We start from the raw sequence: 24,896 nt of genomic DNA, 5'->3' as shown, positions 1-24,896 counted from the left end.
ACTCTGCGGTTTAAGATTGCGGAAGTTTTGATGTTAAATTAAAATTTATTACAGTACATAGTACATCCCATCTCTTAACACTTGCACTAAAAAAAAATATTCTGGTAATTATATCATAAAAAAACTAACTTTAGTACAACACCATTCAACACTAGGTTCAGATTATGGGATTTAGAATAAACATAAGAAGCTGTTTTTTTAATGTCACAACACGTTATTTTTACTCAACGGATTATAAAGGTAAGTTTTGAGTGGTATCAAAAATTATTGAAATAAAAAACAACTAATCTTGAATTCATTGAGGACAAATCATCTGTTGGATCAAGTTCTGAAAAAATATGTCTCACCAACAGTTTTTCAATTTTAAATAATTTAATTTAACAACTAAACATTTCACAATAAACATGCGCTTTTCTATTATTTCACACGCAATGCGCATGCTCTATGTAATATGTAGGTATACAATAACTTTTTATCCCATATCATAGAAAGTTACATAGTAAAATTTCGAATATCTGTTAACTTTTGTTTTGTAGTAAATAGCTGTAAGACCCTAACGATCTAATAGCAAATAATGATTTTTTCTATTTTTTGAGCTGCTTTCATAAATTCTAATTTTCACTCCTTGTGTCAACCGCTATAATGACATTTAAGTTAAACTTTGTTTAGTTTAGTGATTTAATCTTTTCTACAATGTATTACAATTCAGAAAAAAAGGTAATACATCAAACGTTTTACAAAGAAAGAATTGAAAATATCAACATGTGACATAAATAAAATTTTAAAAAAACCACAAACAGAAATACGTTAGAAACCCCGTTAGATAGTCAACAGATATTTAATTTGTTCACTCACATTCACATTTATAATATAGGTAATTGTTTACTTGTAGCTCTTGATTTATTTACATAGGACAATTCACTTAACAAAACCTACTCAACCTGCTTCAGGTTTTGAACAAATGAAGACTTAAATGGATGTTAAGTAATTACTAATCCGAAATGCTCACTTCATTTGATTGAATGGCCCCCGCTACCACCTGGGACTCCCAGTAATAGGCACGATACTGGCCGCGATGCGGCGTTGCCACTTATCATTATTTTGACTCACGTTAGGCAAATAGAAAAATATGCTTTATCCCCTAATTTAAACAAATTGAAAATAGTAAGCTTGAACGCTAACAACGCCACTAAAAGCGCCGCACTAAAACAAAATGCATTTAAAGAAAAATAAAAAACAGCTTTCTTTTACTTTTTTCTGATTAGAACTAACCTTCAGTGGTATCATTGGAAAAGCTCGAGCTACTATGCCAAAGAAACCAGCTGATGCTTGTTGCTGGAAATGTGATTTTAGTGACGAAATGTTACAAGAAATTCTTGAGAAAACCAATGAAAGGATTACTAATACAGCCTCTAAATATAATTTACAAAATTGATCATGTCAATATACCAATCGTTTAGACATGATTGAACTAAAGGCATTCTTAGGCTTATTATATTTACCTGGGGCATTTAAATCCAATAATGAAGACCTAAGTCGTGGTATATTTTGAGCCACCATGTCACTAAACCGGTTTTATTTTTTCCTTGCCAGCCTTTGTTTTGATAAGCCAGCTTCTAATATATTTAGCTGCAGAATGATAAAACGCAGTTGACAACAGAACTGGCAACACCACACCTAACCTCACCTCAGTTGTCACCTATTTGTTGACAAAACTAATGAAATACAAGGTTATTCTAATGATTAATCGCGTCCTATAGTGAGTGATTTAGTGCGTGATAACACCCTCTTCGTGATAAATTTTGGCTTTCCGCCACTCTTATTGAAAAATATATATCGAAATCTACCCATTTTGCAAAAAACCCGACCATTTTTCGTTAGTTTTGACAAAAGCCGCTAAACTGCAGAATTACCAAACTGAAATAAACTACTTATACTTCTTAATATTATAATGAAAATGTAAATACGTTAATTATTCTCCTAGTTTTTGTTCTATTTTATTAGTATTCTGTAGTTAAAGTAGATTCGTAGGTTTATTTAGGGTTTACTTACGTATGGATATTTGGTTTTTCTCTATAGTGTTTAGTTTTTAAGTAGTTCATCTTGTCTCAGAGCCCGATTTTGGCCCCAATTTCGGTTATATTATTGTAAATCCCTGTAGTTTTAATTTTCTAGAATTCGTATACTTGCTTGCTTTGACTGTCAGTATTCTCCTAAAATTATTGGTCTCATTCGGCAAAAACAATGAAGATAATTCTAAATATTTCGAAACTGTTCCATCGGGCTTTAAAAAGGACGCGCTTCGTAACGTTTCATTCAGTTTTAATTGTTTAGTCAGTTTTTACCTTGGAAACAATTAAACGACAGTCAAGGCGAGTTAGATTAGTGTTTTTGACGTTGACAATAAAAGTGTGTTCCCGAATTTCGTTACAATATATATCTACTATATTACTACTACTTACTTTTTATTACGTTTATAACTAATTGTCAGTATAATTATACCTATGGTGAATATCTTACAATTTCTTTAGTTGCTTAAAAATAAACGAACAAATTGTCCTTAAAATCTAACAATTCCCCATTACCAATTTGTATGATTAAGGACAGGCAGTTATTTGGGAAAATGTACCGGAACATTCGGCACTCTATTAATGAGGCAACACAGAATGTTGCGTTTTCATATATTTATTTTTACCATTAACTAAAATTACAAGAATTTTAAACTCATGCGCATTAAAAAAAATCCCTACGGCATCGCGGCTGAAGCGTGAGTGCGCGGAGTATGAATTGATTCGTACTGAAACAATCGCCCGGTCAAGTCAATTGTGACCGCAACAAAGTTTTCTCGTTGATTAACACGTACTTTGGCGTGTCGCTGCAGAGCCCTTTTTGGGCATTTAGGTTACCGAACAAACGGTGCAAGGCCTTGCAGGACATTCCTTCGAGCCAGAGTCAGGTAAGCCATTTGTTCTGCGATTTTTTCCGCAAAATTTATTTTTCTTTGCCCGCAAAATTTAAGTAAAAGTTATATTCGATTTTTTTAGCCAGCTTACAGCTACAAATCACAGTATGATTAAAGGGACGGGGTTATGGTATTTTTGTACAAGCAGTTACGGATGACATTCGTAAAGCAAAGCCATAAACTCAACACCAATCAAGCGAAGCAAACTCAATCAATCGGTCAACATTTACCCCTGCTCTGTTAATATACGGATAGTAATTATAATATCACGGACCCGGTTATTACTTGTCTTTTACAACATTAAGAAGGCAAGTAATAATTAATAAACGCGGCTTCTGCCTGTCCTACAAAACACGAAGAAAGATCGTGTCCAAAAAGCAGTTTTCATCAATAAATAAATTAAACAGAACGGCACGGCCGCGGATAGAGCAGAAATTAAAAAGTCAACAGTAAAAATTATTAATTAAATACAAACAAATCACAGATAAAAACTCACAGCGGAAAAATAAAATATCAGCCTCTTCTAAGCATGTAAAAATGGAAACTAAAATAATGTAACGCGGATCATTTTACGATTGTTTTATCCATAACCCGCTTACTACCTGCCCTACACAACACGAAGAAAGGTAGTGTCCAGGCACCAGTTAATAATCTCGGCTGTTGCTTACCCCATAAAACTCGAAAAAAGATGGTCCCAAACAACAGTTTCAAAATAAAATAAAACGGAACGGGATGAATCATATTAATATTATACTGTCAACAGTAAGAGCCACCTGTTGACAGTCAATATTATTAATATTAACTGTCAACAGGTGGCTCTTACCTAACCCAATTCAAACTGTCAACATCAAGACAAAGTTTAACGTAAATATTGAAAATTTAACGGTATTGAAATACGGAAAATTACTGGTACTTCGCTCCAAAGGTATGGTACGACCTTACTGTGACGAATATGTTAGCTTGGTGGACCTGGAGCCTTCTTATAACCATGGCAGGAATTTGGATGTCGACGACTGACGAGCATCCTCGGAATCAGTCGTTGGATAAGAATGCAATTGGGAAAACTTAAAGGAAATAGAGTTTTCCGTTATGAAAATGGTACGGATTTATAGGCTATGACCTTATATGGTAAACAAACTTAGTTTCAGCTCTCAAAACCGGGTATTTCTAGGTGAAAACAGCGGAACAAAAGTTGGTCACATGTGTACAAGAAAACCGATTTTTCAGGAAAACCGCGGGAAACAGAATCATGATTTATATTATATTTTGGCAAACTGGGCATGACCCTTCATTTAACAGGACTTCCAAGGTAGGTAAACCTTAAAACTTGCATAATAGAACATGTAAACACTGCAACAGCATGAAAGGAATATTCATGAAAAGAACTGGAAAACTGGAAGCATAGTGATGAAAAACCTCTGTTTCAGGCATTTGTGGTTCTTTACTGTCCTAAGAACAACCAGGGCTGAAAATAATGAAGTCAACAGAGAACTAGGTATAACCTATAAGAAATCGAACCTATCCGTGGAACTATCAGGCTAGAAACCTTTAAGTTAGTTTCTTTATGTATATTTACAATTACAAGCCCCTCATGACTCACAGGTAAAGTTTAAAATGTACCTTTGTTATGTAAATTATAAATTTAGAGGTTAAATGTTAATGTGACAAAACTATCTAAGTTTTCTCATAAAATACTGCCTGGGCTAACCCTTATTACTATAAAATAAAGACAAAATCTTTTAACTTCGTTACACTATTCAGCCTTTCAACGCCAAAAGAACCGGCCACCTAATTCTGCACTATTTGGATTTACAGGAGTCAAAAGTATTGTATCTTTTGTTCCTAGGAAAAATAGTGCAGTGTTGTTAATATTAAGTATGCATCATTCCAATACAATGGTAAATGAAAAGCCATAGATGGAAAAATTCTACAATGAGAGTAAAGCTGGGGTGGACTCATTCGATCCGCATGTTACAAAAGAGAGAAATCAGAGAAATCCGCATGTTACAAAACTGGCACAAGAACTCGTAGTACTTGAGGCCATATACTATGGCTTCGCATTTTAGACATTGCAAGAGTAGATTTTATGTAATTTTTAATGGAGTTCAACAAAATCAAATATTGGAAACAAACCCATTTTTAACTACTTTAGGTCAAGAACTTATTAAGGGCAATTTGACTCGCATAGCTCAGCAAAAGTGTTAACCGAGAGAACATCGTGGTGGAATTTTCTAAAGTTTCCGGAATTCAGGAACCAGTGCCTGCCGCAAATCCAGATCCACAACGAGGAAAAAAGAGGGAAAGAAGTAACATATATCTTTATTAAAAAAAAGGTTAAGGTGCGATAACTGTCAACAATTTTTTTGCAAGTCATGTCAAAGTCATGTCAACAAAGAGGGGATGCAGAAGTTGCGTTCCAATTCAAGCTTAGTATAGTACCAATTGTAACTTAGTAGAGCTTCATTAAACACATACATATATCCGGTGGGTGATCAGGAAAAAGGGAGCACTTAACAACTATTTTTCTCTTCAAGATAAACAAATGAAATTTGGTCTTATTGATAGAATTGTTATAAGAGCATCTTTTGACATATTCGGTTATTTTCCGCCACTTCCTGTTTATCCGGAAGTATTACAAAGTATTACGTATTTCTATCGGAATACATAATAATATACCAACATTTAAAATAAAAAGTTAGTGTCACTTCCAGGTGACGGAAAACAACTGAATATGTCAAAAGATGCTCTTAGTTGCACAGGTTTTTGATCCACTAGGACTAATTGGTCCATTGATTATAAGGAATAAGCTTCTACTACAGATCCTTTGGAAGGAAAAATGAGGGTGGGACGATAAGGTCTCAGAGGAACTTTTATTGGCATGGATGAGTATACAAAAGGACTTTGAGAAAATAAGGGATATTAAGGTTGATAGGTAGCTTATTTGCAATGATTTCACAGAGGTTCAATTGCATGGTTTCTGTGATGCATCACAGAAGGACTATGGTGCATGTATTTTCCTCAGGACAGTGAATTCGAATGGCAGTTGCCGTGTAAGTTTACTACGTTCTAAGTCTCGGGTCGCTCCGCTGAAAGTAATATCACTTCCAAGGTTAGAACTCTGCGGTGCATTGCTCTTGACTAAGCTAGTACAATCAGTATTACAGTCCACTGAGCTAAAACCTTCAAAAATCAATTATTGGTCTGATTCATCCATTGCGTTATGCTGGCTTGCCAGGGAGCCATCAACTTGGACGACTTTCGTGGCGAATAGGACAGCGAAAATACAATACAGGGTGCCTCCGATTAAGTCGGCACTATTGGTATCTTTGTTAATATTTAAGATACAGGGTCGGTTAAATTAGCAAACTAGTAGGATTTTTTCTGTTGATTAAAATGGTGAGAACAGAAAAAAAATTGAACATCGCGTTTTCGAGAAAATGTGAAAAATTTACTTTTGTTAAATGGAATCCCCTGTATATTTTTACATAAATCTAAAGATAATAATTTTCTTTATAAAAAAGTTTATTTACACTAATAGCCTAAACCTAAAAATAACAATGTTATAGCGATATTAATAATTTTGTCAAATTTAGGCAAGTTGGCTTTGAAATAAATAACATCAAGTAAAACTACTAATTTACAATAAATGAGCAAAAACATCGCCATCTCGTTCAATACATTTCTGAGCACACTTAAGCACACGTCTTGTAGCTTTTAAGATTGATCTTCGATCTATTGATCCAATTATTTGCCTAATATGTGTTTGCAGTTCATCAACGGTTCTGTATTTTTTTATACACTTAATTTTTTATGTAACCCCAAAAATAAAAATCTAGAGGGGTTAGGTCTGGTGACCTAGGTGGCCAACGAATCGGGCCACGTGTCGCAATCCATTTATCGTCAAACAGTCTATTAAGTAATAATCCTACATCATTTAGTTGATGGGGAGGTGCTCCATCCTGTTGAAAATAGATTTGTTGCCGTCTCTCCAAGTTAACATTATCCAAATAATCTTCCAGCGCTCCAGATAATATGAGATCAACATAGGTCCCATTATTTGGCTTCCTATTAAGCCGCACCAAACGTTTATACTAAATTGATTTTGAGGATTTCTGGGATCAGTAAGGAAAATATTTTCTTGGGAACAATAGTGTACTTGTGTTGTTGAAAAATTAGCTTCATCGCTCCAAATTATACGGTTTAAAATATTATCATTAGCTTCATATGCATTACGTAACCAGTTGCAAAAAGCAAGTCTTCTTTCGTTATCGCCAGGCAACAATGTTTGTACTGGTCGATACTTATATGGCACAAATTTGTGTTTCTTTAAGACCCGCCAAATTGTTACTAAACTCATACCGTAAGTTCTTGCTAAATCTCTAGTTGAGTTTTCCATATGAGCTTCAAAATATTCCAAAATAGAAATTTCAACATCCTCTCTTACTATAAATTGGTTCCTTTTTCTAGTTCTTTTAAACACGTTTTCGTTACTTCTAAATTTTCTGTAGAAAATTAAAAAGTATCTACGGTTTGGCAAGTTACGAGTCTGGAATCTCTGGCGGTACTTTTCTACCGCTCTGTCACTATTTTTTCGACATACAAGGTAAGATTCTAACATATCACATTTTTCAATATGCGTAAAAGGCATTTTACTAATTTAGATTTTACAAAAATCACAAACCTTGCTAACATGTAACTGTCAGTATTTCTTTATTTAATAAAATCTCTACGGCTACTGTCATTTTATTATTCAAACAATGATTTATTTGTTTTGCTCTCAAAAAGTTCAAGACCAACTTGCCTAAATTTGACAAAATTGTTAATATCGCTATAACTTTGTTATTTTTAGATTTAGGCTATTAGTGTAAATAAACTTTTTTATTAAGAAAATTATTATCTTTTGATTTATGTAAAAATATACAGGGGATTCCATTTAACAAAAGGACATTTTTCACATTTTCTCGAAAACGCGATGTTCAATTTTTTTCTGTTTTCATCATTTTAATCAACAGAAAAAATCCTACTAGTTTGCTAATTTAACCGACCCTGTATCTTAAATATTAACAAAGATACCAATAGTGCCGACTTAATCGGAGGCACCCTGTATAACCTAAATGGGGTCACGTTGTATCAGAGGAAAATCCAGCAGATTTGGTATCAAGGGGTTATGATTGTGAAAATTTAAGGTTTAATTCGTTATGGTGGGATGGTCCTTGGTGGCTAAGTAAGAGTAGGGACTACTGGCCTCAAGAAAATAGGGTTTTTATTAAGGAGATTCCGGATCAAAGAGTTATTCGTAAAGTATGAATACCTAGCTTTAAATTTTTCATACATTTTCCAACGGTTTTCAAATTTTTCAAGATTTGCCTGATGTAGGCAATGGCATATTGTATACGTTTTCTACACAATGCTAAGGCTGTAAATAAGGAAAAAAGAGATGGTGGTCAATTATCAGTAGAAGAAATGGAGGCAGCATGGGTGGTTATAGTTAAGATGGTTTAATTGGAAGTTTTTGATAAGGAATTGAGGTCTATTTCTAAAGGCAAACCTGTGGATAAAGGTAGCAAATTAATTTCGTTAAATCCGTTTATAAAGTCGAAATTATACCCATTTGTAATGACGTCATTTTTGTTTATCTTTGTTTAGTATATTCCAAACAGCGGCGACAACAAACTTTTGAAAAAAATTGGTGTCTGATGATTATTCATCTTTTATATACTAGGTTATATGAAATATCCGTCACTGTCAATCAAAAATATTGGTTTGTCAACTTGTTCTTGAAAGTTATTTCGAAAAGCGTTAGATAATGCCTAAAAAAAGATATAATAGGTATAATGAACAATCGCAGCTGATGATTTTAAATATATTGGCTTTTTTTCAACTGGAAAAGGAATAAGTCCGAAACGGAATTGCACTTCAGATTGAGAATGTGATACAGCGAGCCGCAGATACAACAAAATTGAGCACAACAACGATCGCAAATATAAAGAAGAATGGGATAAAATCAGATCAGGATTACGCAGCCCGTATATCTTCCAAGCAAAAGACAGCAAAAACCAAAATTACAACATATTTGAAACATAGAATACGGGACATAATTTATTCTGTGTACGCCAGAAAAGAATAAGTAATATTGGCAACAATAAGAGAAAAGTTCAGGGAAGAAATTGAATATTTTAGTTTTCCATTCACTCCTTAAGAAGATGGATCAATAGTATAGGCTTCAAGTGGAAAAAATTAAATAACAGAAAATATTTGATGGACTTGCCAAATATTGTTCATAAAAGAATCAATTTTTTAAGGTAGTATATCAAAAATAGAAATGTAGGTCCGGAAGGTTTTACTCCAGTTTTCATTGACGAGACGTGGATTTTCAGCAAGGGATCATTTCGTCGCTGGCAAGATGACACCACACGATGACACGGATTCAAGGAAAAACAGTGAAGGTAAAAATTATCTGGTTATCTTTTTAGATTTTTTTTTGAATAAAAACTATTGCCCTTGTAAGGGCCCTCTAACTTCATAATTTCATCTGTTTCATAGTTTCATATCATTTCTCTCTAAGACAATATGAGGGAATTTAACTCCATACAATACTCGTATGTGCATGGAACATTACTTATTAATTGGTTAAAGCCAATCATATCATTTCAGAATTTATCAACAGAAAATATTTGATGGACTTGCCAAATATTGTTCATAAAAGAATCAATTTTTTAAGGTAGTATATCAAAAATAGAAATGTAGGTCCGGAAGGTTTTACTCCAGTTTTCATTGACGAGACGTGGATTTTCAGCAAGGGATCATTTCGTCGCTGGCAAGATGACACCACACGATGACACGGATTCAAGGAAAAACAGTGAAGGTAAAAATTATCTGGTTATCTTTTTAGATTTTTTTTTGATTAAAAACTATTGCCCTTGTAAGGGCCCTCTAACTTCATAATTTCATCTGTTTCATAGTTTCATATCATTTCTCTCTAAGACAATATGAGGGAATTTAACTCCATACAATACTCGTATGTGCATGGAACATTACTTATTAACTGGTTAAAGCCTAACGAATGTTTCTTAATATCTGATTATATTCCCATATCAATTTTTTGTCGGCAACACTCCATACATGGAGGAACAGCTATTTTAGTTAAACAAACAATTGAAGCTTTTTTCTGTAAAATTAAAAAGTATGACAGCTTTCTGTTGGAGAAGGTTTTTGAATTCTCCCTTAGTTTTTGTAAGCGATTTAATTTATATGTTCTTTGTGTTTATAGACCACCCACAGGAGATATTGGTATGTTCCTGGACAAACTTGATTCTCTATTATCCCAATTGTCTCTACACTCCATAGTTATATTGGCTGGTGACTTTAATATTAACTTCACTGATGTAAGCTTGCCATCATATCATACATCCCTTTTAAGTATATTGGAATCTTATGACTTGAAGATGCATGTTCTTTCACCCACACGTATAACATCCTCATCTGCAACTACTATTGATTATTTGTGTACAAATTTAAATGATGTGTCATGTAGAGTACTCTCATCTGGTATTTCTGACCATGAAGCCATTCTCGCTAGGATTACATGCAACACTGTATTTCCTTCATCTCATTATATAGGAAGAATTTTCAGCAGAGCAAATTTTAATGCTTTTTCTTCTACTGCAGCTTTGGTTAATTGGAATGCAGTTGAAATGGCTCCTGACCCGTTTACTTTGTTGTTTCATGTGCTATGTGACAAGATCAATCAGTGTTTTCCTAAAAAGAGGCTTAAAATGAAAAATAGAAAACCATGGGTCACAGCAGGCCTCAGAACTTCAGCTAAAAACCTCCGTTTTTTGGCTAAGCTGTGCAAGTTTACAACTAATGCAAACATTATTCTTTATCATCAGAAATATCGTAGTCTATATAGAAAGACGATAAAAGCAGCTAAGGTTAAATATTATAGTGACCGCTTGAATATGTCCTCAAATAGGCAGAGAGAATGTTGGTCAATTATAAATAGACTTCAGGCATTCTCACAAGAAAGTTTCAGAACCAGAAGTAAGACCAAATAGTTTAAATGATTATTACTGTAATATTCCTCATTTATTGCTCAAGGATGTGAATACTAATATTGATCCTTTGCATTATACTCAACAAGTGTCAGTTCAAAATTCTTTTTTCTTTTATCCTGTTAGCCTTACTGATGTTAGAGATGCAATTAAAAGCTTAAAAAACCATAAATCAGCTGGAGCTGATGGAATATCATCAAAATTACTACTCCTTTTGCCTGACTCAGCATTGAATGCCTTAGCTTCTGCCATAAACAATTCCTTTCATAATGGCATCTTTCCAGCATGTTTGAAGGAGGCAGTGGTTATCCCTCTTTATAAGGGTGGAGATGTGAGTGAGCCTTGTAATTTTCGTCCAATTTCTATATTATCTACCCTCTCCAAGATAGTTGAAAAACTTGCAAAAATCAGAATTTTATCTTTTTTGCAACATAATTGCATTTTATCTGCAAATCAGTTTGGATTTCAAACGGGAAAAGGGACTCATGACGCTGTTTTCGGCTTTTTGGAGAGCGTCTATGTGTCCTTAAATTCTGGAGAGTCCGCGGCGGCAGTGTTTTGCGATTTATCCAAGGCATTTGATTGTGTAGATCATGGAATACTGCTGTCTAAGCTCAATAATTATGGCTTTAGAGGTGTGGCATTGCAATGGCTGGAATCCTATCTGTCTAATCGTACCCAAAGAGTTACAGTATCTGGATGTTTATCCGATTCCAGATCCCTTAAAACTGGAGTACCTCAGGGTTCAGTGTTAGGACCACTATTATTTTTGCTCTATGTAAATGATTTGGGTTCATTAAAACTGCAGGGCAAAGTGGTTCAGTTTGCTGATGATACCACCATTTTATGGAATCATAGAGATTCTGATAATGTTAGAGCCCAGGTTTTTAAGGATCTTAAGATTTTATCGGAGTGGTGTGCTGCAAACAGGCTTGTATTTAATGTGGGCAAAACCTTTATTATGGGATTTAAGTGTGACGTTCAGGGCCTTATGTTTAGTGAAAACTCCCCCTTGCAAAACAAAGAAAGCTGTAAGTTCCTTGGTATTACCATTGATGGTCGCCTTCGCTTCAAAGATCATATCCTAAATCTTGCATCAAAATTATCCACTGGATGCTTTGCAGTAAGAATGGCGGGGCATGAGCTGGGAGGGGTAGTTGCACGTTCAGTGTACTTTTCTCTTATTGAGTCCCACCTTCGTTATGGCTTGCCTTTTTGGGGTTTAAGCAACAAGGGATTATTAAACATAATTTTTGTGATTCAAAAAAAGGCAGTTAGATACCTATGTTCCGCTGGGTTAAGAGATTCTTGTAAACCTCTCTTTATATCTCAAAAAATCCTAACTCTTTTTTCTCTTTTTATCTTAGAAACAGCTACTCTTATTCATAAATGTCCTAAACCTCCCTCTAACACTGGTCATATGACTCGCCAGGTTAACGATTTTCCCTTACCAATCCCTACATCCTCCCTCACGAAGAACTCACTTATATACCTTAGCAAAAAAATTTACAACCATGTTCCTCTATGTATCAGACAAATTTTAGAAGTTAAGAGATTCAAAAAGGAATTAAAATCACTTTTATTATCCAGGGCATATTATAGCCTTGACGATTTTTTTAATGATACCTTTTAACCTGTGCTCTGACATCATTTTAGTGTTTTAGTTTTGTTTCCTGTTAAATAATGTAATTTACTTCTTCTAAATTCTGTTTTATTGACAGCTTTACTTATTTTTTAATGAAATTTATCAAAAAGATGCTTTTTTTTCTCAATCTGTTTTGTTATGATTAATTTTGGTAATGTGTGTAAATTTTATGGTAAAGTGTTTTAGAAGTTATGTTTGTTTGAAATTTAAAGTGAATTTGGAATTTTTTAGGATGCTTGTACACAAGATTTTGTTGTCTTACGTAATATAGCACATTTTCTTTCTTTCTTTCTTTCAATTATATTAAATTTTTGTTCTGGAAGAATGATTTCTAAAAGAAGAGAATTGAATTATTTTTAAGGTCATCGTTATATCGTGGTACACGTCGGAACCAAAGATGGCTTCATCAAGGGTGCAAATTTAATATTCAAGAGTGGATTAAAGATGGGAGATCATCATGACAATATGAACAGGAAAAACTTCGAAAACTGGTTTAAAACTCAGCTGGTTCCAAATCTTCCCCCAAAGTCATTTGATAATCATGGACAATGCAAGTAACCATTCTGGTTTATTAAAAGAAATCCCGAGAAAATCTTGGACAAAGCAGAGACTGACCGAATGGTTGAAGAAAAAGAATATTGGCTTTCCAGAAAAAGCCATGAAAGATAAAATATGGAGTATTGCACGCAGAAAGTTCCCTAGTGAAAAAAAGTACTTCCTTGATGAATGTGTTAAAACCTTTAGGACGCAAAATTTTGCGACTGCCACCATATCATTGCCAGTTTAATGCAATTGAAATGGTATGGTCGGATTGTAAACGAAAATATAATCAATATATTTCCAATTTTAAGGGACCCCTTCTGAACCTTCAGAAGTTCTGACTACATGGGAAAAGGTAATAAACGAAATTTCTATAGATCATTGGCAAAAATATGTTTTTCATACAGAAAAGGTAATTGAAAAGGCTTGGGAGGCAATACAAGTGTGTAATGCCTATGACATTCTGCCACTTGTGATTACGACTGACGAAGACGACGATGACGAAGACAATATCTCTGATTTCAGTTCTGACTCTGACAATACTGACGAGATTGATTAAGCTTTTTTTGTTCTAGCAAATTTTATTTTATGATCGTCGTTTAAGTATTCAATCATATCATTGCAATTTCATTAACTTGATAATGCAATATGACGTGTTTTTTTTCAGTTTGTATGTTTTATTTTTTGGAATGGTATTTTCATTTTAATGTGTTAACATATTCCTTCAAGCAGCATTTTTTTTCATGAACAAGTAAATTAAATCGTCAGTATTTAAATTTTTCCCAGCGAGTTAAAATAATTTTATACCATTATTCACAATTTTCTCGGTTTTGTTACGTCTACTGCTCGTGCCGAATTCTACTTTTCAAATATGTTGTAGATTTGGTTTTTGCGGTCTTTTGCTTGGAAAATATATGAGCGGCGTAATCCTGATCTGATTTTATCCCATTCTTCTTTATATTTGCGATCGTTGTGCTCAATTTTGTTGCATCTGCGGCTCGCTCTATCACATTCTCAATTTGAAGTGCAATTCCGTTTCGGACTTGTTGTTTATGTCCCATTATTTATGATTAATTATAATAATATTTGTTAATTGTTATGTTTGTTAATAATACAATAAATACTACAAGATTTTTTAAAATTTTTTGGGAATGAAAGTATATACACGAATATAAAAATATAATATGCTGCTAAAATAAACATTTGTTAATTTCTGAACGTATAAAAATAGTCTGCTATCTATTAATTTCTGAAGGCTATGGTAAAGTTTCTAACCTAATATTGATTGGCAAAAATATCTACGCCATACGTTTTTTCTCACCTGGATGACGTAACTACAAATGGGTATAATTTCGACTTTAGATAGGCAAGGTGTGCTGCGTGTCGGTGGTATGTTAGGTAAGGCTGATGTGAGCCATGATCAGAAATTTCCGGTCATACTTCCCGGTAAACATAAGGTTACAAGGTTGATTATCCTACAAGAGCATTATAGACATCTACTACATGTACTAAGACAGGTAGAGGCTACAGAGTTGTCAAGGTATACTTATGTGTATTTGTGTGCTTTGTTACAAGGACAGTTCACCTAGAACTGGTGGGGGATTTGACGACTCAAGCATTCTTAAATTGTTTTAAGCGATTTGTCGCGCGAAGCGGGGCATGCAATAACATATACTCAGATAATGCTACAAATTTTTTGGGGGCAAATAACGAAATTCAGCAATTATATCGATTTTTACAGGAAGAAAAGCGTCAAAAGGCCTTTTCAGATTATATTTCCTGTTACTTTATAAGGTGGCATTTTATTCCACCACGTTCACCGCATTTTGGTGGACTATGGGAATCTGCCATTAAGTTAGCCAAGTACCATTTTAAAAGGGTCATAGAGGAACAAAAATTAATATATGAAGAGTTATATACAGTTATAACCCAGGTTGAATGTTGCTTGAATTCTAGACCACTAACTCCATTATCGTAAGGTCCGGAGGACTTAGAAGTATTAACACCTAGTCATTTTTTAATCGGTGGCTCACCCTATGCCCTACCTCAAGAAGACATGGCGGAATACAACCCAAGTCGGTTACAAAGGTATTACTTACTCACACAGCTCGTCCAAGGGTTTTGGAAAAAATGGCAGTTATAGTATTTGGGTCAACTGCAGCAGCGATACAAGTGGCAGCTAGGTCGTGTGATAGAGTTACATCCAGGAACAGACAGTAAAAGTAGAGTTGTTTTTATTAAAGTTTCAAGTGGTATAATTAAAAGGGCTCTGTAAATTTCACGTGTATGTGTTTTACCGATAGAAGGTAGTCGTTTATCTTAGAATTATATTTATAATGGTTAGGTTAGGTTTAGAAAGACAAGCTTTCAAGGGGGGCGGCATGCAAGGGGGTTAGTCTTAAGCAGGCCGCACACCTACGATGCAAATGTTGCGCCACAAATGCTTACGCACGCACGCGCGCGTGTTATTTAATTTGGATCCACACACCTAAGATGCATTTGCTACCAAACGGCATTTGAAGCCACACCGCATTTGTGTTTACTCCCCGGATAATCAACCTGTCCGATATTTGTTGCGACGTGTCGTGTCACGTTTTAAAATAAAAATGAAGGACGATATTGCATAGACCATTTTATTTATTCAGGAAGTAGAGAAATATTAGATGACCACACTTTGCAGGTAACATTCAATAGTAAGCTTGAAATTCATCATCATGATTTAATCATTGCTTTGATACTTCAAAATTTCCCTTTTTGGAACAACCATTATTATAGGGATGAACCCAGTAACGACGTTTTCTTCGGTTTTGAGTTAATAATTGCCACATCATAAAATTATCGTCATCAGAAGACGACGACATGGCTACAAATGCGGAACAGAACTAAGCCCTGATGTGCGTGCTTGTACCGCATTTGTGGCAAATGTACAAAATGTTGAACGAAATTATGTCAAAAAACAAATGTGGCGCCACATTTGTAACTTAGGTGTGCGGCCGGCTTTAATAAAATAATAATGTGGACCCCTTAATAAGCCGACAAAAATAATAAATAATTCTAGGAATCAACGGACGGTCGTGAAAAATAAACATATCGTAAAAAATGAGTTCAGTCGTCCTAGAGGAATTGAAAAGGCACGCGTTTTCTTGCTCTTAAAAGTCGTCATTCGCTTTCATGGGGGTTTCAGTTTTTAAATACGTAAAGTTAAGATTTATTTTTAATTAGTTTTTTGTTAATCTTAATCCCTCGAGTTGTTACCGAGATGCGTGTGTGTAGTTGCATTAAAAGCTATCGAAGAATAAAAAAACATTTTATTTAAAACTGCAAAAACCCCAAACAAATATTGATTTCTTTTGATTGGCAAACAATTTTTTCTAAAAATATTTTATAAAGAGATTTTAATAAAAAAAATCTAACTTTATTTTGATAGAATTGAATCAACATAGAGCTAGTTTTTTTTGTGACCTTAAACGAATTGCAATAAACCTACTAATTTTTAATTTAAACCATATAAAACATATCAATGATTTTTTATCTGGCTTAATGATTACTTTTTATTATCTGCATACAAAACTGTTCCTGGCAACCTCTTGAAGATATTAATTGGTAGGATGCAAATAATCTTTATAATCATTTGTTCTTAGGCTTATTTAGCCAATGCTAAAAGTAATTTAAACAACAAATTATCATCAGTCTCTGAACATAGCTTCTCCAAACCTAGTACCTCCTCTTCTCAGAACCTCGAAGGTAACATAGTTTTCACACCTATATGAAAAAGTTAGGATAAAGTACTAATAGAAATAATGACAAAACAAATTTAATAATAATAAAACAAATTAGCATAGACGTCGTCGCGCGACATTATAATGGCGAGCAAGTGTCTCAAAAGCAAAATGACCTCTGGCCCAAATCTAATTCCTAGTTTTTTAGCTAAGGACTGCTCTGTTGCACTTACAGACCCTCTGCTCCACATTTTTAATCTGATCCTTAACACAGGTATTTTCCCCAATATCTGGAAGCTAGCCAAAGTTTGCCCTATCTTTAAAAAGGGCGATGCTGGAACAATAGAGAATTACCGCCCTATATCCATTCTGTGCAATTTCTCAAAGTTATTTGTGTTGGCTCTTTATAAATTAATATTTCCCAAGGTTAAGTCCATGCTGGCCAACGATCAACATGGCTTTGTTTCTGGCCGCTCATGTACTACAAACCTAGCATTCTTCTCTCAGTTTGTGTGCGAAGCACTTAATGATAGAGGTCAAATCGATGTTATCTACACAGACTTTCAAAAGGCTTTTGACCAGATTGACCACTTCATCCTATTAAATAAGCTTGAACGCCAGTTTGGATTCTCCGATCACTTGATAAAGCTCCTTAACTCCTATTTAGTTGACAGCTCTCAGTTTGTAGTGGTCGAAGGCTTTAGATCTGCTTGTTTTTCACCCACCTCTGGAGTTCCTCAGGGCTCTAACTTGGGCCCCCTTCTCTTTAACGTTTTTGCTAATGACTTGATCTCCACCCTCAAATACTCTCGGTTAGCATATGTTGATGACCTAAAGCTTTTCTATAGGATTGACTCTATAGCAGATTGTGGTCAACTGCAAGAGAACATCAATACCATACACCATTGGTGCACTTTGAACCGGCTTAACCTTAATGTTTCCAAGTGTAATGTGGCCAGCTACTTTTGAATCAAAAGTCCAGTTGTTTTTAATTACTCAGTTAATGGAGAGTCTCTGGCAAGGTCTACCTGTTTTAAGGATCTTGGAGTCACCTTTGACCAAAAATTTTCTTTTATCCCTCACATCGAAGATACTGTTTCTAGAGCTACTCGCATGCTGGGCTTTATTATTAGAAATTGCATAATTTTTTCGAACACTGCCACTGCCAAAACTCTCTACTATGCATTTGTTAGATCCAGACTGAACTACAGCTCCCTCATTTGGTCTCCCATTTACAACCAGCACATTCACCTATTAGAATCAGTCCAACGGCGATTGCTTAAAAGTTTGGCATTTAAGGATGATGGAGTCTATCCTCCAAGGGGTTTTGACCATAACCTGCTGCTCTCTAGATATACTGAACGGTCACTTGCGAAGAGGAGAGAAATGCATTCAATTCAAATTCTTGTTTAATTTACTTAACCATAAAATTGACTGCCCATCCCTTTTGCAAAGGATTTGCTTTCATATACCACGCCCAGGATCTAGACAGTGTCCAGTGTTTAACTTGGACACAGCCAGGTCCAACATTCTGTACCAGAGTCCTATTCACTTTATGTGTCAAAACTTTAACACTATTGCTGATTCTTGTGACCATTCACCATGACAGTTTGGCACTTATTTTGAGTCACCTGCATATGGTCGGTGGGGGAGGCTAGGTTATTTAGTTTTTAGTTTGAATACATTTATTTACTCATTTTTTTTCTGCTCTTTTGATTTACATTAATTCTTGATTCTTATCCTAATTTAGTGTTGATTTTTTATTATTTATTTTCTCAACCTCACTACTTTTTTTTATTATATAGCAATTCTTTTATAGTTTAGTTGCATGAATCTAATACAGTTCATGCATTTGTACTTGTACATTTATATATTTAATTGATTCTCCTGTAACTGGGTATATGTAACCTTTTGGAAATAAAGCTTATTATTATTACTATTATTTTGGTAGGTTTATTTATTTAATTTTTTTAAATGTTCATTTTTAGTTTCCCCGTATTACTAATGGAGTATTATGGGGATTCTGTATAAATATATTTATACAAATAAAAACATTTTTGGCAAAAAAGATCTGCCACTCTACCCGATTTTGATATTAGGAAGGGGTTGTTGTTAAAAATATAGCCTTAAAATAATATTAAAATTTGATTCAGTTCAAATCTATGGTAATGCGATATTATTATTGATCAAAAACACCCTTAGATTTTGATTACTTCATTAATGATACTATTTTGAGTAGATTAGAGCAAATTACTGATCTTTGTATGACCTTTGACTCTGAATTTACATTCATTCCACACTTCAACAACATCCATTACACCTCAGAAGAATGATATTCTCTGTAAAATTCCTGCATGGGTTACTGAATGGATTCATTGACAGTCCTGTACTTCTTTCTGGTGTACGTTTCATGGTGCCTAGGCTTAATGCTAGCATCCCCTAACATTCTTTCTGCCAAGGCCTCATATTAGTATGAGGATTCGATTCCAAGGAGGAGCGATTTCAACAGGATGTTAGCATCCTGTTGAAATCGCCACTATATACAATATGCGCTATATTTAATCCGATCTGTCACATGTGTGACATAAATTTATCTCCGGTTCATGTAATTATCGGTGGATCATTACTCTTGGGATTAAGAACCATGTGTTCAAGTTATAGTTAGTAGGTATATTGCAGTTAATTTAATTTAATTTAGTTGAATATGTGATTATCTTGTTAAACTTTTAGAATTGGGTTTTTATATCATATTAATAGTTATTTGTTCTAATATTTTGGATAACTTTTGAGATTGTGACTTTACTTTTTTTCTTTTCTTTTCATTCTTGTAGGTTTGGTTTTGTGTTTTTTTTTCTTTAAACTATATTTTTCATTATTTTGCAACTGTTTCCTGTTATAGGGCAAGTTGCCTGTTGGAAATAAAGGCTTATTATTATTACAAACAACCTTTAGGAAAAACATGGGCGTGCAAGACAATCTAGTATACCTCACATCCCATGTAAACCTAAGATTTTCACAGGAGATGGTATTTGGTAATAACTGCAGTTTTCTTGAACATAAAGGCGGCATTTGATTCTGTTGATATTTACATATTATACAACAAAATGAAAAGGCCTAACATCCCAGAAAAGAAGTGTGCAACATAACCTTTAAGAGAATAGAAAAATAATAACACGGAACCGCGAGGACAACCTAACAAATCCAAAAATAGCCACAAAATGATTTCCACAAGGATCACCACTAAGCACACAATAGTTTAGTATCTACATGAGAGATATATTTAGAATTATTTCAAGGGACATAGTATTGATGGCATACGCTGATGACCTCGTTATGTGCACAAAAGAAAAAGCCCTCATGAAAATGCACAAAGAATCAATGATGTACTCGAAACCTTAAATGAGGTCATTGGTTGACTGAGAATAAACTTTCCCTAGCCGCAGAAAAATGTAAAACAATCCTCTTTTGCAAAGGAAAAAGGAAACATGTCCTAGAACTAATAAAGATCAATTGAAAGGAAGTACCACACAAAAATAGCATTAAATATCTAGACATGACACTTGACTCCCAGATGGACAGAGCATAATATATAGAAAACATATCAATGAAGGTCACAGAAGGTCTTAAAACTTTTGTAGAGTATGGTGGGAAGCAGATCCGCATTCAATGCAAACAGCTTATGCTGGACTTTTGCAGATCACACATCAACTTTGGAGGATTCCTGTTAAATCCACTGACCAAGAACAATAAGAAAAAGCTTAACAAGATACAATATCAAGCACTAAGGGTAATACTTGGCACAATGAAATCAACCCCCACAAATGTCCTACTCTCAGAAGCTGAACAGTGAATAGAATACAGAAATAGATGGCTAGCAACAAAATTTATTAACAAGATCATAACAATAAAACCACCAATGTGGCAACAATAACTATCCTGTTCTTACGATTCTTGAAGAAATTAAAATCTGCCAAATGCAAAATGCAGACTATTGGAAAACAAAGGATGTTCCATACCTTGTTACAGCTTAACTACCACTCTATATATTTCAGAAAAATAACCAAACATGGCATACATCTACACTATTCTACAGACTACATAACATACAAACAATGCCTATCCAAACTCTAAACCTATATATAAAAAAAGGAGACATACAGTATTGGCCATAAAAGTTGGAACTTTTAAAAATTTAAAATTTTTCCAATGTTTTAAATTTATATTTTATTTTTGTACATCCAATCAATAAACATATTTATAAGTAAACAAAAAAGCATGCCAGAATTTCAATCTTATCTTGTTTCAGACAATAAGAAATACTTTACATTTTTGTGCTGGACAAAATGCTTGGAACTTTTTATAAAAGATAAATTTTACAGGCAGTCTTTGACATACCAGTGTGCAATGGGTTCTTTTTATTTATTTTATTTTGTGTTACCATGGGAAAAGGCAAGGCCTATTCCAGCGACGTTCGCCAAAGAATTTTAGATTGTAATAATGTAACAATGATTAATAATAATGAATAAAATAATGACTGCCTAACACCCTTGTAAATCAGGGTGTTAGGCAGCATAATATTGCTCAAAGACTAAACGTTCCTAAGAACACCGTGTCACGGATAATTAAGAAATATCGTATATTTGGAAATGTGGTACCAGGTAAAAGCACAGGTAAAAGACCTAAAGCCACGGCTGCCCCTGTAGATAGGCGAATTTTAAATATTTCCCAGAATGACCCATTTTTGTCATCCTCCAAAATTTTACAAAAATTAAATGAAGGTGAGCCTTTTAATATCTCTGCAAGAACGATAAGAAGGCGATTGTGTTCTGGTGGACTTAACAGCTACAGACCTGCTAAAAAACCTTTGCTGCGGAAGAAAAATGTCGAGTTACGCCTACAATTTGGAATGGATCATCTTAACTTGACTGTACAAGATTGGAAAAAAATGCTATTCAGTGAAGAATCTAAGTTCAATCTGTTTTCCAGTGATGGAATACTTCATATAAGACGACCAAAAGATGAAAGACTCAAGAAAAAGTTTATCCGACCTATGGTTAAACATGAAGGTGGTAATGTGATAGTATGGGGATGCTTTTCTTGGTATGGCACTGGGCCAATACATAAAATTGTGGGGAAAATGGATCGATTTATGTATCAGGATATTTTGCGAAATATAATGGAGCCTTACACATTTGAGTCTATCCCAGTAAATTTAGTATTCCAGCATAATAACGATCCAAAACATTCGTCAAAATTGGTAAAAGAATAGTTGGACCAAGAAAAGATAACAGTTTTAAATTGGCCGGCCCAGAGTTTAGACTTAAACCCGATTGAAAATTTATGGGAACATCTGGATCGCAAAATTCTCACTCACATTGACAGACAAATAATTGAAAATTTGATTGAATCAATGCCCAGAAGAATTCAGGCAGTAATGAATGCTAAGGGTTACCATACCAAATATTAATTATAATATTATGGTTTCAATAAGTTATGTTTTATGTTGTTTTTGAATAAAAATCATTTATTTCCAAGTATTTTGTCCAGCTTTTTTAAAATTTTTATTCCGAACTGCTACTGGTGCTGAATTTTTGTCAACATTTAAATTAATTAACAGTAGTTTTTCGTGTACAACAACTTTATAAAAAAATTAAATGCTAATTAAAAGGCACACAAAATATAATAAATTTTCAAAAGTTCCAACTATTATGGCCAATACTGAAGATGCAAAGCAAAATTTTAAAAAAAGCAAAGATCAATAATTAGAACTAAAGTACACTTTTATACAGGGTGTCCCGGTTCATGTGGGAAATCTCTTGGATTCAGGTAGAACATCGAAAAATAATACCGAACGTTCCTATAAAAAAAATTCCTACAGGCCTTCTTTACGAAGATACAGCCTAAAGGACCTAAGGACGCTGCTGGAAATTGGTTTTTCATAAATTACTTTTAAACTACCTGGTAGACTTTAATACAAATTTTAGGTGATGAACACTATTAGGGACCTCTTAAAATGACATCCTTAAAATACATTTACCTTGTCTACTTTACCAGGGCCGTACTAGGTTGTATACTTTAATGCGTAAATTTGAAACACCCTGTATGTTAAAGTCTAAAAAAATAAATTTGGATACCTTGAACCCTAGGCTAAAAAAAAGGTACTCTTGTTTATTATCGATAAAATGAACCATTTTGGATAAAAAAAATAATAAACTAGCCAATGTTTTTTTTTTATTTTTTTTTAAATGAGATAAGTACTCTAGTTATTTAAAGAACAGAGAAATTTCGATGTAAGTCATTTAATTTAAAATAATACATGTTCCTAAAAATACAGTGGTGTCCTAAAAAATACTTTTACAAAATTATTAAAAAAAAACCTATGATGAGTGTATGTTTTTAAATTAGAAAAAACAACTTACAAAAAAATGCCAAAAACCAAATATATAAACAAAAAATAAATTCTTCAATACAAGCAATAAACAATTAATTATTAAAAACTTCATAAGTAGGTTCGACGTGGGCTCCGTGAACTCTAACACATTCGCGGGCACGACGAATCGAGGACTGCTGCACTCGCTGCAATAACCCAAGATTGTTTTTTATATTATCACAATGAAATGTAATTCTTTGGAGCAGTTCTTCCCGAGTATCGACTGGGGTGGAATACACCAAGGTTTTGAGGTGACCCCCATAGATAAAAATCTAATGGCGTTAGATCGGGAGACCGAGGAGGCCAAGCAACAGGTCCTCCTCTACCTATCCAACGGTTTTCAAAAGTATTATTTAAGTGGTGTCTTACAGCAAGGCTAAAATGGGGTGGGGCTCCATCATGCATAAAATACATATCTCGGCGGGTTGCAAGGGGCAAATCTTCTAATAAATCTGGAAGATTGTTCTGGAAGAACTTCAAATAAAGTTCTCCGTTTAAACGTGGTGGCAGTTCAAATGGCCCAATCAAAAAATTGCCAATAATTCCTGGCCGGATATTTATTGATTGGAATTGATGTTGATGATGAGAAATAATAGTATCACTGGGATTTTCATCAGCCCATACATGCGAGTTATGTAAGTTTTCAATTCCATTTTTGGTTAAAGTTAGTTAGGGTTATTTTGCTGCTGATCTAACAGCCAGTTTGAGAAGTGTATTCTAGGAGCAAAATCTCTGGGCAGTAGTTCATGCACTTTTTGTAAGTGATATGGGTACAACAGTTGTTCTTGAAGTACCATATGTACAATTGTTTTGGACGAATGAAGCTGAGCGGCTAATTTTCGAGTACTCGTTGTAGGAGTGTCAGCTACAGAGTCTAAACTGTCAGCTAATACTCTGCTGTTCTCCTCCGACCACCATTATTCTTTTTTTTTTTCAAAACATCATAAAATTGCATTAAGGAAATTTAATAGTATTACCTCAATAAGTGGAAAACAGAAACCTACCAGTTTCCCTTATATGTTGATCAACACATTGAAATGTTTTCTGATCCAGAATAATGCGATTGGGAAATCTTTCTTCGTACAATCTTTTTGCTTCCAATGCATTGCAAGACGCCAGACCATACATAAGATGCATATCTGCATACTCAATAAAAGTAAACTCCATATTTTGACGTAATTTAAATTAAAAGTTACCAAAATAATATTATCAAATAAAGGATGAATATGTTGACAAAGATTAGGTTTAAATGATAGGTATTTGCTAAATTTGAAGTATAACAACGTTTGTAACAATAATGCGTTCAAAAATGCAAAAATTCCGATAAATAAGTCAGGTACAATACAATTGGTTTACATTATTTTTTAGTTTTTTTTGTTTAGTTTTTATCTTAAGAATAACAAAAAAGAAATAAACGGATAATATATAAGAAATATTTTGTAAAAGTATTTTTTAGGACACTGAAATTTTCTGGTCTTTGAATAACTGGCGTACTTATCTCATTTAAAAAAAATTAAAAATAAACATTGGCTCTTTATTATTTTTT

The 24,896-nt window shown here is 34.0% G+C and overlaps 2 long non-coding RNA genes across 2 annotated transcripts; both read left to right on the top strand.

Annotated features, from left to right (window-relative positions):
- Positions 1-3,821: 3,821 nt before the first annotated feature.
- LOC126745818 (uncharacterized) lies at positions 3,822-6,230 on the top strand. Its single transcript, XR_007663730.1, has 3 exons — positions 3,822-4,060; positions 4,134-4,271; positions 4,390-6,230. It is a non-coding gene; the product is annotated as an uncharacterized LOC126745818 (long non-coding RNA).
- A 2,470-nt stretch (positions 6,231-8,700) lies between these two features.
- On the top strand, positions 8,701-24,691 carry LOC126745769 (uncharacterized). The gene is made up of 3 exons (XR_007663678.1): positions 8,701-9,408; positions 9,684-9,827; positions 13,023-24,691. It is a non-coding gene; the product is annotated as an uncharacterized LOC126745769 (long non-coding RNA).
- The last annotated feature ends 205 nt before the right edge of the window (positions 24,692-24,896 follow it).

This window comes from Anthonomus grandis, chromosome 1 (genome assembly GCF_022605725.1).
Source record: "Anthonomus grandis grandis chromosome 1, icAntGran1.3, whole genome shotgun sequence".
Taxonomy (NCBI): Eukaryota; Metazoa; Arthropoda; class Insecta; order Coleoptera; family Curculionidae; genus Anthonomus; species Anthonomus grandis.
Note: the sequence above shows the minus strand (reverse complement) of the source record. Positions and strands in the feature narration are given on the sequence as shown.